The sequence below is a fragment of the Macaca fascicularis genome, chromosome 1 (assembly GCF_037993035.2).
Source record: "Macaca fascicularis isolate 582-1 chromosome 1, T2T-MFA8v1.1".
NCBI classification, from domain to species: Eukaryota; Metazoa; Chordata; class Mammalia; order Primates; family Cercopithecidae; genus Macaca; species Macaca fascicularis.
Genome location: NC_088375.1, coordinates 67,837,466 through 67,855,385, shown reverse-complemented (window position 1 = coordinate 67,855,385; position 17,920 = coordinate 67,837,466). Strand labels below are relative to the sequence as shown.

The 17,920-nt window shown below is 34.8% G+C and overlaps 1 protein-coding gene across 14 annotated transcripts in view; it reads right to left on the bottom strand.

The window, feature by feature from the left end:
• The window catches only part of SYT14 (synaptotagmin 14), a 222,629-nt gene that overhangs the window by 128,453 nt on the left and 76,256 nt on the right, over window positions 1–17,920 (bottom strand). The window lies entirely within an intron of this gene.

The following is a 17,920-nucleotide window of genomic DNA, read 5'->3' as shown; positions in this document are numbered from 1 at the left end:
ATAGTATCTCATTGTGGTTTTGATTTGCATTTCTCTAATAACCAATGATGATGAGCTTTTTTTCATATGTTTCTTGGCCACATAAATGTCTTCTTTTGAGAAGTGTCTGTTCATATCCTTCACCCAGTTTTTGATGAAGTTGTTTTCTTCTTGCAAATTTAAGCTCTTTGTAGGTTCTGGATATTAGCCCTTTGTCAGATGGACAGATTGCAAAAATTTTCTCCCATCCTGTAGGGTGCCTGTTCACTCTGATGACAGTTTCTTTTGCTGTGTAGAAGCTCTTTAGTTTAATTAGATCCCATTTGTCAATTTTGGCTTTTGTTGCCATTGCTTTTGGTGTTTTCGTCATGAAATCTTTGCCCATGCCTATGTCCTGAATGGTATTTCCTAGGTTTTCTTCTAGGGTTTTTATGGTTTTAGGTCTTACATTTAAGTCTTTAATCCATCTTGATTGGGGCTGAGGCAGGAGATTCTGCACTACAGCTATTTTGGCAGTGAGCCTAAGGGCAGGCATCTTTTACAGCTATTGGCTACATTGCAGGCTAGACAGCAGTGTCTCATCAATCTCAATGTCCCAAGAGTCTGGGAGAAGTGAAAAATTCATTGAAGGAATTATAAAACACAGTTGAAAGCTTTAAAAACAGACTAGATCAAGGAGAAGAAAGAATCTCAGAGCTTGAAGACAGGTCTTTTGAATTAATCCAGTCAGACAAAAATAAATAAAAAGAATTTAAAACATGAACAAAGCCTCTGAGAAGTATCAAGTTATGTAAAACACCAGAACCTAGGAGTCATAGGCATTCCTGAGGGAGAAGAAAAAGTAAAAAGTTTGGAAAACCTATTTGAGGATATAATTGAGGAAAACTTCACTAGTCTTGCTAGAGATTCAGACATCCAGATACAACAGACTTGGAGAACTCTAGAAAACACACTGCAAGGACTTCACCAAGACAGTCATCAGACTAAAGTCAACATGAAGGAAAAATTCCTAGTGTCAGGAGGAAAATAGCATCTAAACACCTATAAAATCCCAACAGACTAAAAGCAGACTTCCCAGCAGAAACTGTACAAGCAAGGAGACAGTGGGGTCCCATTTTCAGACTTAAAAACAAAACCTGTCAACCATGAATTTGTTATCATACTAGTATAAGCTTCATAAATGAAAAAGAATAGTCTTTCCCAAACAGGAAAGTGCTAAGGGAATTCATCACCACTAGACCAGTCCTACAAGAAATACTCTAGGGAATTCTAAATATGGAAATGAAAGATTGATAATCACCATCATAAAAACACACAAAAGTATAAAACTCATAGATCTTACAAAACAATTACACAAATGAGACTGCAAAACAACTAGGTAACCGTAAACATTATGACAAGATGAAATCCTACATATCAGTATTAATCTTGACCATAAATGCCTTAAACACTCCACTTAAAAGATAAACATTGGTACAACAGATTTGTAAAAAACATGACACAACCAGATGCTACTTACAAGAAACCCACCTAACTGGAAAGGACACCAAGGCTGAAGGTGAAGGAGTGGAAAAAGATACTCCATTCAAACGGAAGCCAAAAGTAAGTAGGAATAGCTACATTTATATCAGATAAAACAGATTTTAAAATCAACAACAATAAAAGAAGACAAAGAAGGGCATTATATAATGATAAAGTGATCAACAAGATGTAACAATCTGAAATTTATATGCACCCAGATTCATAAAACAAATATGACTAGATCTAGGAAGAGAGAGACAGCAATACAATAATAGTGGGGGACTGCAACATCCCACTGACAGCATGAGACAGATCAAGAGAGAAAATCAACAAAGAAAAACACTGAACTTAAATTAGACTTTAGACTAAATGGACCTAACAGAAATTTACAGAATATTCTACCCAACAACCACAGAATATACATTCTTCTCATCAGTGCATGGAATATTCTCCAACATAGACCACATAGTAGGCCACAAAACAAGTCTCAATAAATTTTTTAAAAAATAAAAATCATATAAAATATCTTCCTGGATCAGAATGGAATAAAACTAGAAATCGATTCCAGGAAGAAAGCTCAAAACTATACAAATACATGGAAATTAAACAAACTGCTCCTGAATGATCTTTGAATCAATGACAAAATTAAAACAGAAATTTAAAATATTTCTGAAATGAATGAAAATGAAGACACAACATACCAAAACCTCTGAGATACAGCAAAAGCAATGCTAAGAGGGAGTCTATAGTACTATGTGCCTTTATTAATAACAACAATAACAATTTTTAAAAGCCAGAAAAATAACAAATCACCAACCTAATGTTGCACTTTAAGGAATGAGAAAACCAAACCCAAAATTACTGGAGGAAAAGAAATAACAAAGATCAGAGCAGAACTAAACAAAATGGAGACCAAAAAATTACAAAGGATCAACCAAATGAAAGGTGGTTCTTTGAAAAGATAAACAAAATTGATAGGCTGCTACCAAGACAAACAAATAAAAGAGGAAAGAAGATTCAAATATGCACAATCAGAAATTTTAAACAGGAGACATTACAAGTGACAACACAGAAATACAAAGGATTATCAGAGACTACATGAACATCTCTACACTTAAATACTAGAAAACCTAGAGGAAATGGATATATTCCTAGAAACATACAATCAACCAAGATTGAACCAGGAAGAAACAGAAATTCTGAACAGACCAATAATGAGTAGTGAGACTGAACAAATAATAACAAATCTTCCAACAACAACAAAAAAGCCCAGAACCAGAAAAATTCACAGCCAAATGTTATGAGACATACAAAGAACTGATACCGATCCTACTGAAACTGTTTCAAAAAAAATCAAGAAAAAAGGAATTCTCCCCAACTCATTCTACAAAGCCAATATCACCCTTACACCAAAGCCAGCCAAAGACATAACCAAAATAGAAAACTGCGGATCCATATCCCTAATGACCATAGATGCAAAAATCCTCAACAAATTACTAGCAAACTGAACCCAGCAGTACATCACAAATATGATACACCATGATCAAGTGGGATTTATTCCAGGGATACAAGGATGGTTCAACATATGCAAATAAATAAATGAGATTCACCACATAAACAGAATTAAAAACAAAAACTATATTATCATCTCAACAGAGGCCGAAAAAGCATTTGATAAAATTCAGCATCTCTTCATGATAAAATCTCTCAACAAACCAGATATAGAAGGAACATATCTCAAAATAATAAAAGCCATAAGCGACACACTCACAGCCAGCATCATACTGAATGGGCAAAAGAAAGCATTCCCCCTTAAGAACTGGAACAAGACAAGGATGCTCACTTTTTCCACTCCTATTCCTAGTACTAGGAAGTCCTAGGCAGAGCAATCATGCAAGAGAAAGAAAGGTCATCCAAACTGGAAAATATAAGTCAAATTATCTCCGTTTGCTGATGATATAATCTTATGCCTAAAATAATCATCTCTCTAAAGACACCTCCTAAAGACTCCTCCAAAAGACTTCAAGGTTTGATAAATTCAGTAAAGTTTCAGGATACAAAATCAATGTGCAGGAATCAGCAGCATTTCTATACACCAACAATAAGCTGAGATCCAAATCAGGACAGCAATTCCATTTATAATAAGCTACAAAAATAAAAAAAATAAAATACCTAGGACTACATTCAACCAAGAAGGTGAAAGATTTCTACAAGGAAAACTACCAAACGCTGACAAAAGAAACTGTCAATGATACCAACAAATGGAGAGACAACTCATGCTCAGGGATCGGAAGAATTGATACTACTAAAATGACTATACTACACAAAGTGATCTATAGATTCAATGGAATCCCTATCAAAATATCAATATTATTTTTCACAGAATTAGAAAAAACAATCCCCAAATTCAGACAGAACCAACAAAGAGCCCAAATAGCCAAAATAATCTTAAGCAAAAAGAACAAAGCTGGAACCACTACATGACCTGACTTCAAATTATACTATAAGGCTGTAATAACCAAAACAGCATGGTATTGGTATAAAAATAGACTTACAGATGAATGGAACAGAATAGAGAACCCAGAAATAACTGATCTTTAACAAAGTCAACCAAAACATACACCGGGGAAATGACATGTTATTCCATAAATGGTGCTAGGAAAATTGGATTTCCATTCCTCTACTATATGCAGAAAAATGACACTGGACCCCTATCTCTCACCACATACAAAAATTATCTCAAGATGGATTAAATACTTAAATACAAGTCTGGAAACTTTAAAAGCCCTAGAAGAAAATCTAAGAAAAACTCCTCTGGGCATTGGCCTAGACAAAGAATTCATGACTAAGACATCAAAAGCAAAAACAACAGAAACAAAAATAGACAAACGGGACTATATAAACTAAAAGGCATCTGCACAGCAAAAAACAATCAACACAGTCAACAGACAACTTGAAAAATGGGAGAAAATATTTCCAAACTATGCCTCTGATAGAGGAGTAATAATATCCAGAATCTATGAGGAATGCAAACAACTCAACCAAAATCCCCCAAATAACCCTATGAAAAAGTGGGCAAAGGAAATGAACAGACATTTTGCAAAAGAAGGCATACAATTTTGCAAATGGTCAACAAGCATATGACACCAGTCAGAACGGCTGTTACTAAGAAGTCAAAAAATAACATGTTGGCGAGGATGTGGAGAAAAGGGTATGCTTATATACTGTTGCTGAGAATGTAAATTAGTACAGCCTCTAAGGAAAACGGTATGGAGATTTCTGAAAGAATTAAAAGTAGATCTACCATTCGATCCAGCAATCCCAATACTGGGGTATGTACCTAAAGGAAAAGAAATCATTATATCAGAAAAGATACCTGCACTTACATGTTTATCACAGCACTATTCACAGTAGCAAAATATGGAATCAACCTAAGTGTTCAACAGAGGACTGAATAAAGAAAATGTGGTTTACACATACCATGGAATACTACTCAGTCATAAAAAATTGAAATCATGTCTTTTGCAGCAACACGGATGGAACTGGAGGTCATTATCTTAAGTAAAATAACTCGGAAGCATAAAGTCATATACTGCATGATCCCACTTACAAGTGGAAGCTAGGTAATATTTACACGTGGACATAGAGAGTGGAATAATAGAAACTGAAGATTCAGAAAAGTGAGAGAGAAAGTGGGTGGGTGAGGGATGAGAATTACCTAATGAGTACAATGTACCCTATTTGGGTAATGGTTACACTAAAAGCCCAGGCTTCACCACTATGCAATATATCTATGCAACAACACTGTACTTATACCCCTTACATCTACTTAAAAAAAAAAAAGAAAAATATATATATAAAAATTTTAACTTCTGATTTTTCTATAATGAACATGTATTACTTACACAATAAAAATAAAACAGCAATAAAGATTTACTTGGGTGTAACAGTTATACAAAAAAAATTTTCTCATATTATGTTATCTAAGTTATTTCAGTGGAGGAGTTTGGTGCATTAGCTCTGAGGGCAGACACAGCGTATTTAAATTTTGGCCCTGCCGTATACTTGCTATTAACCTTAGACCTAAGTTCCTTAACCTCATTGTGTTTCAGTTTCTTCATCTTCAAAATATGGACACTAATAAAACTTGTCCCTTATGGTTATTTTGAAGATTAAATGAGTTAATTTATGTAAAATGTTTACAATATTATTTACCACATAATCATTAATAAAGTATAGCTATTGTTATTTGCAGAACTTTTTATTAATGTACTAAAAATACAGATTTTCCAGACTTCCAAAATATTGTAATCCATCATCTTTAAAAAGCTGTTCACTATGAAATTATAAAAAAATTTAAGGGTATATTCATTCTTTGAGAAACAAGTAAAAATGTTTAAGGGTATAAATATTTTCCTTATAAAGTGTTATGCTTTATTAAATTTATACTTAATTAAAGAAGCATTTTCAAAGTTACCAATGACCAAAATCCCATGATATGTTTTTCAGTTACCTACTAAAATCAAGGCACAACGACTAAAAGATTGGTTAAATTATAAAAAGCCAAATGCTTTTTTCATAACTATCTGAATAGTAAATAACTGCCTTACTAAGATTCAAAATCCATTTAAATGATCTTACTTTTGATGGATGGAATTTCAGCAACTCAGACTTAAATATAATCTGATCTTCTAGGAAAATCTTTACCCTTATGAGTACACATCAAGCAAAATGAAAGAGATATTCTAAGGCGTCAAAACACCTCTTACATTCTCAAGGTAATTTTTGACTCGCACATCAAAGATTTCAATGTAATTTATTTTCTCAAAGGTAGGAAATCTCAAAAAGAGAGCTCCACATTAAGATTGCTTAGATGAAAGATTTTTCAGAATTATGCATTAAAATAAACAGAATCTCAATTCTATTTCACCCAAAACTAATGATATTCAGTTGATATTTACCTCTTTAAAATGGCTCTGTAATTATTTAACATGAATGAAGCCAGAGAAACACATTACCATAAAGTATAATGTATATATTTATATCTTTAGCTCAACTCTCACAGTCTACCCCTATGGTCCAATAAAAGTTTGCATTCAGTCAGGTCTCTTTTCTTTAGGCTTTTCAAAACTCAAACCCTGATTAATATCTGCCTCAAGAGAGGACAGACGGGACATGTTCTTCTGACATTATCATCTGAACATTTCAATGTATGTTTTCACTATTATAACTGACTTCTACTTTTTTTGTCTCCCCTAATTCTTATTCTAGTTTGTACTATAGCAGTAACTGGAAAGAAAGGATATTTAAATGATCCTGTCCCATATTAAAACTCAGTTTTAAGGCAAAAAAAAAAAATTGAACATGCAATAATTTGGGGAGTACTATGAACAAATTTAGAGAGTACATAAATAAATAGTGCAAATGTATAGGTAAGCTTCTACCACTAACAATTAGTAGAATGGAAAACATGGAAGAGTAAACTAGGAGAACAGTATAGCTAAATTAATCAGCTTCTAATTATTGTCTTCATAGTAAGTATTTAAATAAAAAACCAACAGAATTGATATATTCTTCTCTTACCGTATTTATTTGTAACTATTAATATTTACACTCTACTTCCCATGATGGGGTTTTTTTACTGGGTACTACAGTCAGAGTCACTCATACAAAAAATGAAAGAAGCGGGTATGAGGAGTTAATATCATAAACAAACAAGTATGATTTCACATGGTTTAATACTCTAACTGAAGCTAGGTTTTCCTCTGCTCCCCCTTTTTACTTCCATTTTTAGAAAGGAAATAAACAATAACTTGGAAACTTCTAGTGGTAAAGAATCTTTCTACTGGTAAGAGAGGAAAACATGATTTGAGAAGAAGAGATACTTGGTGTGGGACAAACCTGATGAAGTGCTTAGGGCAACCTAAAGGTAAAAGATGGTGATAAAAAGGTAATACAAAAGACAAAAGCAGGAAGAACTGGTAGAAAACACTGCTTACTTAATTATTTCAGAAGCAACTGGTATGCTATTGAAATTCAGCTGCATTGATACCATTCTGTTTTGTCGGAACTATACAAAAATATCTGAGTTAGAGGTAAATGACGGCAGTGTACTTAATCTTTCTTAATCTAGCATCTTCAGCTGATTCCAATGACATCCTTCTCTGGAAAAAAAAAAAAAAAAAAAAAAGACCATAGGAAGAAGAGAAAAAAGGAAGATACTTAACTCTGCCATGACATTTAAATGCTCCACCAGGTATTACTTTCCTGTTCTACTTCCGGGCATAGTCATTCTCTGCTAGTTGTCCCTTATTTGTCCTGAAAATGCTAAAGTGCACAGTAGTCCACAGCAAAGAGGGAAAGAATAAATTTCTCTCCTTCTTGTTACCTTCTTTTAGAAAAAATCCCTAAACAACAATAGGTGGGCATTACAGGATTTATTAAAACAGGTTTTTGAGGTCTTACAATGGCCTCCTTGCTCTTTTCAAAACTCAGGCATGAATCAGGTAAAAGCTATAACAGGAAAACAACCTGAGAAACAGATAGCAATCTCCACCACCACTGGCCACACTGATATTAAAGGATAACAAAGGAATATTATAAACAACATCTATGCCTACAAATTTGATGACCTAAGTGAAATAAACCAATTCCTCAAAACACACAGTATTCCAAAACTCACACAAGAAGAAACAGACAACCAGAATAGGTATATAATTTAAAAATTGAATCAATTATTAATAACTTTCCAAAGCAGAAATTTTGGATTCAGTGGTAAATTCTACCAAGCATTTATGGGAGAAATTATACCAATTCTGTACACTCTCTTTCAGAAGACAGAAGTAGAGTGAATATTTCCTAACTCATCCTACAAGGCCAGCATCACCCTAATACCAAAGCTATTACAAGAAAAGAAAACTACAGACCAGTATCTCCATGAAGAAAGATTCAAAAATCCCAAACAAATCATTAGCAAATCAAGTCCAATAATGAATAAAAACCACAACCAACTGAGTTTTATTCCAGGTACGCCAGGCTGGTTCAACATTTGAAAATGAAAGAATGTAATCCATCCATCACATATGGCTGAAGAAGAAAAACCATACGATACTATCAACAGATACAGATAGCAAGCTATATTTAAAACTGCCCCATCCTGGGCAACATGGAGAAACCCCCATCTCTACCAAAACAAACAAACAAAAAAAAGACAGGCATGGTGGTGCGTGCCTATAGTCCTGGTTACTCAGGAGACCGAGGTGGAAGACTGCTTGAGCCCAGGAGGTCAAGGCTGCAGTGAGCCATCATTGTGCCACTGCACTCCAGCCTGGGCAAATGATTGAGAACCTGTCTCGACAAAATAAAACAAAACAAACAAAACACTGCCTTCCCATACTAATTAGTTTTATTACTGAGCCAGTTCACCATGTCTGGTTCCTAAACCTTTCTCAAGAAACTGTTCTTATAAGTGATCTTCTCTCACACTCTCATCCCTGTCCAACAGCGACGCACAGACATGCATGAATCCCAACAACAAAGAAAGTTGACATACTTTCCTAAAACACTCCTGACTTCATCATACTCAATGATAAAAGACAGAAACCTTACCCTCTAAGATCAAGAAAAAGTCAGGCATGCCTACTTTCACCACTTCAACTCAACATAGTACTGAAAGTCCTAGCCAGAGCAATTAGGCAAGAAAAAGAAATAAAAGGCATCCAAAGTGAAAAGGAAAAAAAATTATCTCTGCTCACAGATTATATGATCTTCTATGCAGAAAATCCTAAAGATTCCACCTTAGAAAAAACTGCTAGAACTAATAAACAAATCAGACCAGGTACAGTGGTTCACACCTGTAATCCCAGCACTTTGGGCAGCTGAGGCAGGCGGATCACTTGAGGTCAGTAGTTAAAGATCAGCCTGGCCAACATGGTGAAACCCCATCACTAGTAAAAATACAAAGATTAGCTGGGCATGGGCATGGTGGCAGGAAACTGTAATCCCAGCTACTTGGGAGGCTGAGGAAGGAAAATCACTTGAACTCAGGAAGCAGAGGTTGCAGTGAGCCAAGATCACACCACTGCACTCCAGCCTGGGCAACAGAGCGAGACTCCACTAAAAACAAACAAACAAACAAACAAAAAACTAATAAACAAATCCAGCAAAGCAGCAGGATACAAAATCAACATTTAAAAAATCAGCTGCACCTATACACTAATAATGAACAATCTGAAAAGGAAATTTCTAAGAAAACAATTCCATTTGCGATTACATCAAAAAGAATAAAATACTTAGGAATAAACTTAACTAAGGAGGTGAAAGGCTTGTACAATGAAAACTAAAACATTTCCAAAAGAAAGTAAAGACATAAATAAATAAATGAGAAGACACACTATGTTAATGCTTAGAAAACTTAATATTAAGATGTCAATAATACCCAAAGTGATTTACAGATTTAACGCCACCTCCATAAAATTCCAATAACATTTCTTGCAGAAATAGAAAAACATCCTGAAATTCATATGGAATCCAATGAGATCCCAATTCTGAAAAAGAGAAACATAGCTGAAGGACTCAAACTTCTTGATTTCAAAATGTACTATAAAGCTACAGTAATCAAAACACTGTTGTACTGGCCAAAGACAAACATATAGGCCAATGGAATGAAACAGAAAGTCCTGAAATAAAACCTTGCATATACGGTCAAATGATTTTTGATAGGGGACCAAGACCATGCAATGTAGAAGAGACTTTTCAACAAATGTTCTGGGAAAACTGGATATCCAAATGTAAAAGAATAAAACTGAACCCTTGCCTAATATCATATTTTAAAATTAACTCAAAATGGATCACAACATAACTATGACTTAAAACTACAAAACTCTTAGAAGAAAACGTAGGGAAAAAGCTTTACAACATTGGATTTGGCAGATTTCTTGGACATGACACCAAAGGCACAGACAACAACAAAAAATACACAAAGTGGATTTCATGAAAATTAAAACATTTTGTCTATCAAAAGATACTATCAACAGAGTAAAAAATGCCAGTTCAGAATGGGAAAAAATATTTGCAAACTGTGTGTCTGATAAGATATTAATATCCAAAATATATAGAGAATTCCTAAAACTCAACAACCAACCAACAAACAACGTGAATCCAAAATGGACAAAAGATTTGGACATTTCTCAAAAAAAAAAAGATATACAAACAGCCAATAAGCACATGAAAAGATGTTCAGTATCACTAATAATTAAGGAGATGTAAATCAAAACTACAGTAAGATATCACCTCATACCTATTAGAATGGCTATTACTTTGAAAAAACAGACAATAACAAGTGTTGGTTAGGAGGTGGAGGAACTGGAACCTTTGTATGCTACTGGAGGAAATGTAAAATAGTATAGTCACTGTGGAAAATAGTATGGCAGTTCCTAAAAAAATTAAAAATGGAATTACCATCGATCCACCAATTTCATTTCTGGGTCCATACTCAAAAGAACTGAAAGAAGAGTTTCAAAGAGATATTTGTACACCCATGTGCATAGCAGCATTATTCACAACAGCTAAAACACAGAAGCAATACAAGTGTTCACCAATGGATAAATGGTTAAGCAAAATATGGCACATGCACAAAACAGAGTATTATTCAGCTTTAAAATGGAAGAATATTCTGATACATGCTGTAACACATATGAAACTGAGGACATTATGCTAAATGAAATAAGTTGGTCACAAAAAGACAAATAGGATATGATTCCATTTATATGAAGTACTTAGAGTAGTTAAAACCACAGAGGCAAAAAGTAGAATGGTGACTGCCAGGGTTGGGGGAAGGGGGAATGGAAAGTTGTTTAATGGGTATGGAGTTCAGCTTTGCAAGATGAAGAGTTCTAGAGATGGATAGTGGTGATGGTGCACAACAACTGGACTGAAAACTATTGAGCTGTACACTTAAAAATGGTTGAGATGGTAAATTTTATGTTATGTGTATTTTACCACTATTTTAAAATTGAAGAGAAAAAAGGAATAAACTTCTGATACATGCTGCAACGTGGATGAATCTTGATGACATCATGCTGACTGAAATAAGCGAGACAAAAAAAGGACAAATAGAGTATGATTCTACTTATATGAGCTACCCAGAGTAGTCACATTCAGAAGAGACAGAAAGTAGAATATTGGTTATTCGAGGCTGGGATGAGAGAATAAAAGACTTATTTTTTAATGGGTATAGAGTTTCCATTTAAGATGATGAAAAAATAGTGATGATGGTTCTTCAACAATGTGAATATACTTAATGACATTGAACCGTACATTTAAACATTATTAAAATGACAAGTTTTGTGCTATATATATTTTATCACAATAAGGAATAAAAAGAGAAAAATAAATACTGTAGATGTAAAAAATAAAATAAAATTCTACACTATTGGGAGGAATTAATCCCATCACATAAAAAGATATCCAAAACACCAAAGTTGCAGTAAAATAAGAGTCAAGATTATTTCCTCTTCAAATTGGCCATATTTTTAAAATATACACATGATAAAGAATTCCTTAGAGGAGAGATGTTCATACACAAAAATCTGAAATTAAGAAAAAAGTTTACCAAAAATCTAAATAAACATGTATGGTTGACCCTTGAACAACAGGAGTTTGAACTGTGTGAGTGTAGTTATAAATAGATTTTCATCCATCTCTGGCACCTGAGACAGCAAGACCAACCCCTCCTCTTCCTCCAGAGCCCACTCAACATGAAGATAAGAATGAAGACCTTTTTGATAATCCATGTCTACTTAATGAACAGTAAATATATTTTCTTTTCCTTATTTATTTTTTTTTTGGAACAGGGTCTCACTCTGTTGCCTCGGCTGGAGTGTAGTGGCATGATCATAGTTCACTGCAACCTCAAACTCCTGGGCTTAAGTGGTCCTCCTGACTTGGCCTCCTGAGAAATTAAGGTTACAGGCATGGGCCACCAGGCTTGGCTAGTTTTTAAAAATTTTTTTGTAGAGACATTATAGGCATGAGCCACTGCGCCCAAGTCCCCTTATAATTTTCTTAATAACATTTTCTTTTTTCTAGCCTACTTTACTGTAATAATACAGTATATAATACAGATAAAATTTAAAATATGCATTAATTGACTGTTAATATTATCAATAAAGGCTTCCAGTCAACAGTTGGCTATCAGTAGTTAAGTTTTTGGTGAATCAAAAGTTATGGGGATCAGTGCCTCTAACTCCTAGGTTATTCAAAAGTCAAATGTAATATACCTAACTTTAACTATTCAAAGTCACTACACTATTTTTATATCAAAGAATTCTGGAAAATACAGACAGAATTTTTAGTACTTTTCCACTTTGCAAAGAAATTATGAAAATTAATAAAAAAATTTTAATATAACAGTTAAAATTGACTTAAAGGAAATATAAACAATCTATTACTCTTAAATATTAAATTACTATAAGAGTAAAATATAAATAAAAGGAATAAATGAATATATTTTGGTAGTCCTAATTTTAAGGTAACATCAAAATTAATAGAATGAAGCTTGTGGTATAGCTATAACAGAAAGAGAATGACAAGTAGGGCTGTGTGTGTGTATGTGTGTGTGTAAGCTATACACCCTAAGACATAAGTGATGCTGAAAATTATTTTTCCATGGTGTTTTATATTAACTTGCCCCACAATAAATAATGTAAATTTAATAATACAGCTTTCCATAAGATATATCTATGTAATCTCTATGGGAAACTAATAATAAAAAGCTATCAATAACAGAAGACATTCTAGTAATTTTACACTGAACTTGATCTTCATATAGAATCATCTTGAATAAGCTTCTATCTAATATAAAAATAGAAAGTATTAATTAGCGTGAATGAAATTTCAGAGGTTGGTCTAGCTCATCAATTAAACAAGATACCCACAAACCATATTTTGACACTGACCTTTTTAAAACTAGAGTGGTTTATCAGAAAATGCCCTTAATTTTAAGCCCAACACAGTAAAAATAAATTAAAATTGGGAACAAAAGGATTTGATAAATTATTTTGATGTTTCTTTATTCTAGAAAAATTTCTTACAGATATCATCCTTTTTGTAGTTCCAAAAAAAAAAAAAAAAGAAGATTAATATGGCCACCTAGAGGAGAAAACATGATCAACAAATATGCCATTACATTTTCTTACTTTTTCTAGAATATGTGTATTTCAGATTCATAACATATAACCTGCTCTAAAGGACCAATTGAAGGGGTTCATCTTGTATGAAATAGACTTAGGGGAAATATTAAAGTAGCAGTGATGACCTAATGAAAGCCAAATAACATTAATTTTGCTGTCGACTTGACAAGTATAGTTTTTATCTTGCTGTGTGACTTTGGGTTAAAAAAATAATCAAAGTCACTTCAATTCTGTAGAATCTTACCTACCACCATACATGGCAATGAAAATTAAATATGACAGCATAACAGAAACAGAGTGAGGCACATGGTAGGAACTCAATAAATGGCAGTCCTCGCTACCTGGTAAAATTTCTCTTGCACTGGTGTCTCCTAATACCTCTTCAGGTCCTCTCTAATCTTCTCTACTCCTGCAGATTTGTTTTCAAAATTGGCTGTTCCAAAGTTTCTCAACTGGAATTACTTAGGCTGTTGAGAAATAGACTAAAGGTTCCTTATTAGCATTAATGAGGTAAATATTATGCCATGTAAAAAAATGTATATTTTTAAATATTTTTCCTTCTACCTTGTGATTCCCTTTAGTTAACTCACATTAGTCAAGTTTAACCTTTATAAACTTGTGTAATGGTCACATGCAGACTACAGGATCACAGCAATAAGAAATGTAACTTACTCTATTCATCTCTTTATTTGTGTGTCATTTATTTTCTACTCACACAAGAAAATGAATGAAGTCCTACCAAGAGAACTGTACCCAGCAGTTCTCTTAGGTGGGTGATCAGCCACAAAATAGCAGTTTCTGCAGAGGCAGCTTTGCCAAGGGGCAACCACCAGGTGGAGACGCAAATCCCCTTCTTTCCCAAACATATAACAGAGGGGAGTATCAGTGGGCGAGAGAAAGAAAGTGAACAGTTGGGTTACAAACAAAACCCCTCAACCACCTCTCTGACTCTCAGAGTTGATAAGGAGAGAATAGATGGTAAGAAAGCCTAGGCAGCAAATGTATACTTCCTTACCACTTATCCTCTCCTTAACAACACTCAATCTGACTTCCTTATTACTCTCCTAAAACTCTAATTGAAAATGATTGATCAACTTCTACTGGACAAACGGGTTTATCTGAATTATCACCCTCCCCAACCACGCTGCCTTCCTTCTTCTTCTAAAACTTTTCTTCCAAGGCTGATAAAATATAACATTTTCCTGAATCTCCTCTTTATCTCTTTTACTGTTTCTTTGTGTCTTTTCATGACACCCCTAATTCTCCTGTCAAAGGAAATGATTCTCTGATCTTTTCTCTCCACGCATTCTCCTTCATCAATTTAATTCATGCCCATAGCTTCTATTCTCTAAGCATATATGATCTGAAAACTTCTCCCTCAAATGCATTCATGATTACAAGCTTGATAGCCATTTCCAACTGCTTAAATATCCTGCCTCAACACTATGTAAAATCACTTATTATATCTCTTATCCACTGCACCCTTCCAACCAAACACAGGTCCCTCTCTGGATTTCATATTTACATTAATGACGTCATCATTCTCCTCACCATACATGATGGAAATTAGTCATCTCTGATGTTTCCTTTCTTTTTCCAAATGTTCCAAACACATTCAGATCCTAAATCCAGTAAATTCTACCTCAATAATCGCTCTCCTATCTTACTTTATTTCTATTGCCACTACTGTAATTCAAACTTCTATCATTTTCCACATATACTACCCTATAGCTCTCTTTAATCGGTATCTTTTCTGACAGTCCGCTTGCTGCTAAATTAATCTTTCTGAAGCACAACCCTGATTATGATTCCTTAGTAAAAAACTCTTCAGCAAATTCTCACTGGCAAACAAATTAAACCCTATCTTCCTAGTCAGGGGGCACTCCAGGCCTTCAACCTCATCTCTCTTTTCAATTTTAACTCCTATTCCCTCAGATGTATGTGTATAGATGCAGCTATGCTGGAGTCAAGTGGATTTCTCTCCATCCCTGAAATATTCTCTACATTGTATCACACTCTCCTGCTTAAAAACTACTGAGCAAGGCATTCCCCTTCTTCGAACAAAGATCCCAAGTTAGAGGCGCTGAAATATACTTTCTTTTGGATTCATGATTGCATGAAAGCCCTATTCCATGCTTGTTGAAATAATTCTCACTCAAGTCCAGCTCACCTAGACCCCCATTAGACTTCCTGAGATTCCTATCTCCCAAAATCGAAATCACCTCCTACTCTGTGTATCTTTTATTATTTTTACTTTTTAAAGTTTTGTCAGCTGGGTGCAGTGGCTCATGCCTGCAATCCCAGCACTTTGGGAGGTTGAGGTGGGCAGATCAGAAGGTTAGGAGTTCGAGACCAGCCAGGTAAAGCCCCATGTCCATTAAAAGTACAAAAATTAGCTGGGCATGGTGGCACGTGCCTGTAATCCCAGCTAGTCGGGAGGCTGAGGAAGCAGAATCTCTTGAACCCAGGAGGCAGAGGTTACAGTGAGCCAAGATCATGCCACTGCACTCCAGCCTGGGCAACAGAGTGAGACTCCATCTCAAAAGTTTTTCTTTTTTTTCCCTCTTCTATATTTCTACTGCACTTTGTTCATGTGACTAACAGACCTCTCATCATATTATATTACATATACACTCACTGATTTTCCTCCTCCAGTCAGTAGGCTTTTTTCTTTTTTTTTTGAGACAGAGTCTTGCTCTGTCGCCCAGGCTGGGGTGCAGTGATGCGATCTCGGCTCACTGCAAGATCCACCTCCCGGGTTCATGCCATTCTCCTGCCTCAGCTTCCTGAGTAGCTGGGACTACAGCCACCGGCCACCACACCCAGCTGATTTTTGTTTAGTAAAAAATGATTTTTTTTACTAAGCTGATTTTTTCTATTTTTTTAGTAGTGACGGGGTTTCACCGTGTTAGCCAGGATGGTCTCGATCTCCTGACCTCATGATCCGCCCACCTCAGCCTCCCAAAGTGCTGGGATTACAGGCGTGAGCTACCGTGCCCAGCCGTCAGTAGGCTTTTGAGAGAAACAAGCTTATGATCTTCATATCCACAGTATCTAGCAGTGTATGACTGCTAAAAAGTGTTCACAAAAGCTTTTCATGTTTACAAAATAAATAAATCTAATCTCAGAATGCCTAAAATTAAGTGTTTCATCAAATAATTTAGGGTAGGAATGTGTAAAAAAGTACAGGATAGCTCCTAAATATATGGGTAAACTAAAATGAGAAAGTGATTCTGGGACACTTGGACCACTTGCAGAGGTTAGGGCAAGAATAGTAAAAGCACCTAGGTTGTATCTCTCTCCTCACTGCTCTTTCCATAGTCTATAAAGTCAGGCTAGACTAACAGAACTACCGAGACATGCTCAAGACAGCAGAGGGGTGTTGGGGTGAGAGGAAAGAGAAATGAATAGAAAATAAATCCTAAATGTACACCTGCAAAAAGGGAATGCACACTCAGGGCTTGCTCATGACCATCACTGTTTTCACTACCATTATAATTAGCTACATTTACTTATCACTTACTTATGAGCTATCAGACACTATGCTAAAAACTGTACCACATCTATCATTTAATTTTCATGGCAACCCTACCAGTTCAGTATTACTCATATTTTACAGACAATGAAAGAAATCTAAAAACAATGAACTATATTGCCAAAGGTCTCACAGCTAATATGTTAAGAGATATGGCCAGAACGTTAATAAGGACCAGATCTCAAAACACATTCTCTTCCTGCTCTACTATTCTTGTACCAGAGGTGTACATAACTTGGGGACTGGTTTTACTGCTTTACATTATTTAATTAACTTAGTAAGCACATGTCTTCTTTTCCCTAGTACTAAACTGTATTTTTGAGGGTAGAGTACATGTCAAATATTTTTTATCTTTTCCCTTGAATCTCATAATGACCATATAGCAATCATTCAGTATTTGATTAATTTATTATTATATCTGTGTACTAACAGACATAAGAATTGAGGTGCACTAATCTTTAGTTGGCATGAAGCCAAATACAGTAATAGACGATTTATCCCCTTTGACAACTGTACATGTTGGGATAAGACTCAAAGTCATTAATAGTAATAGGCCCTAAAACATTAAGTCACAGCTACAAAATCAAGGATCGCTTGTGTTTATGTATACTGATAAAAATGATATCTAGGATATGTTATTCTTCCCTTCATATCTGGGTATAAAGATAATAATCATGATGAGCACCCATACAGT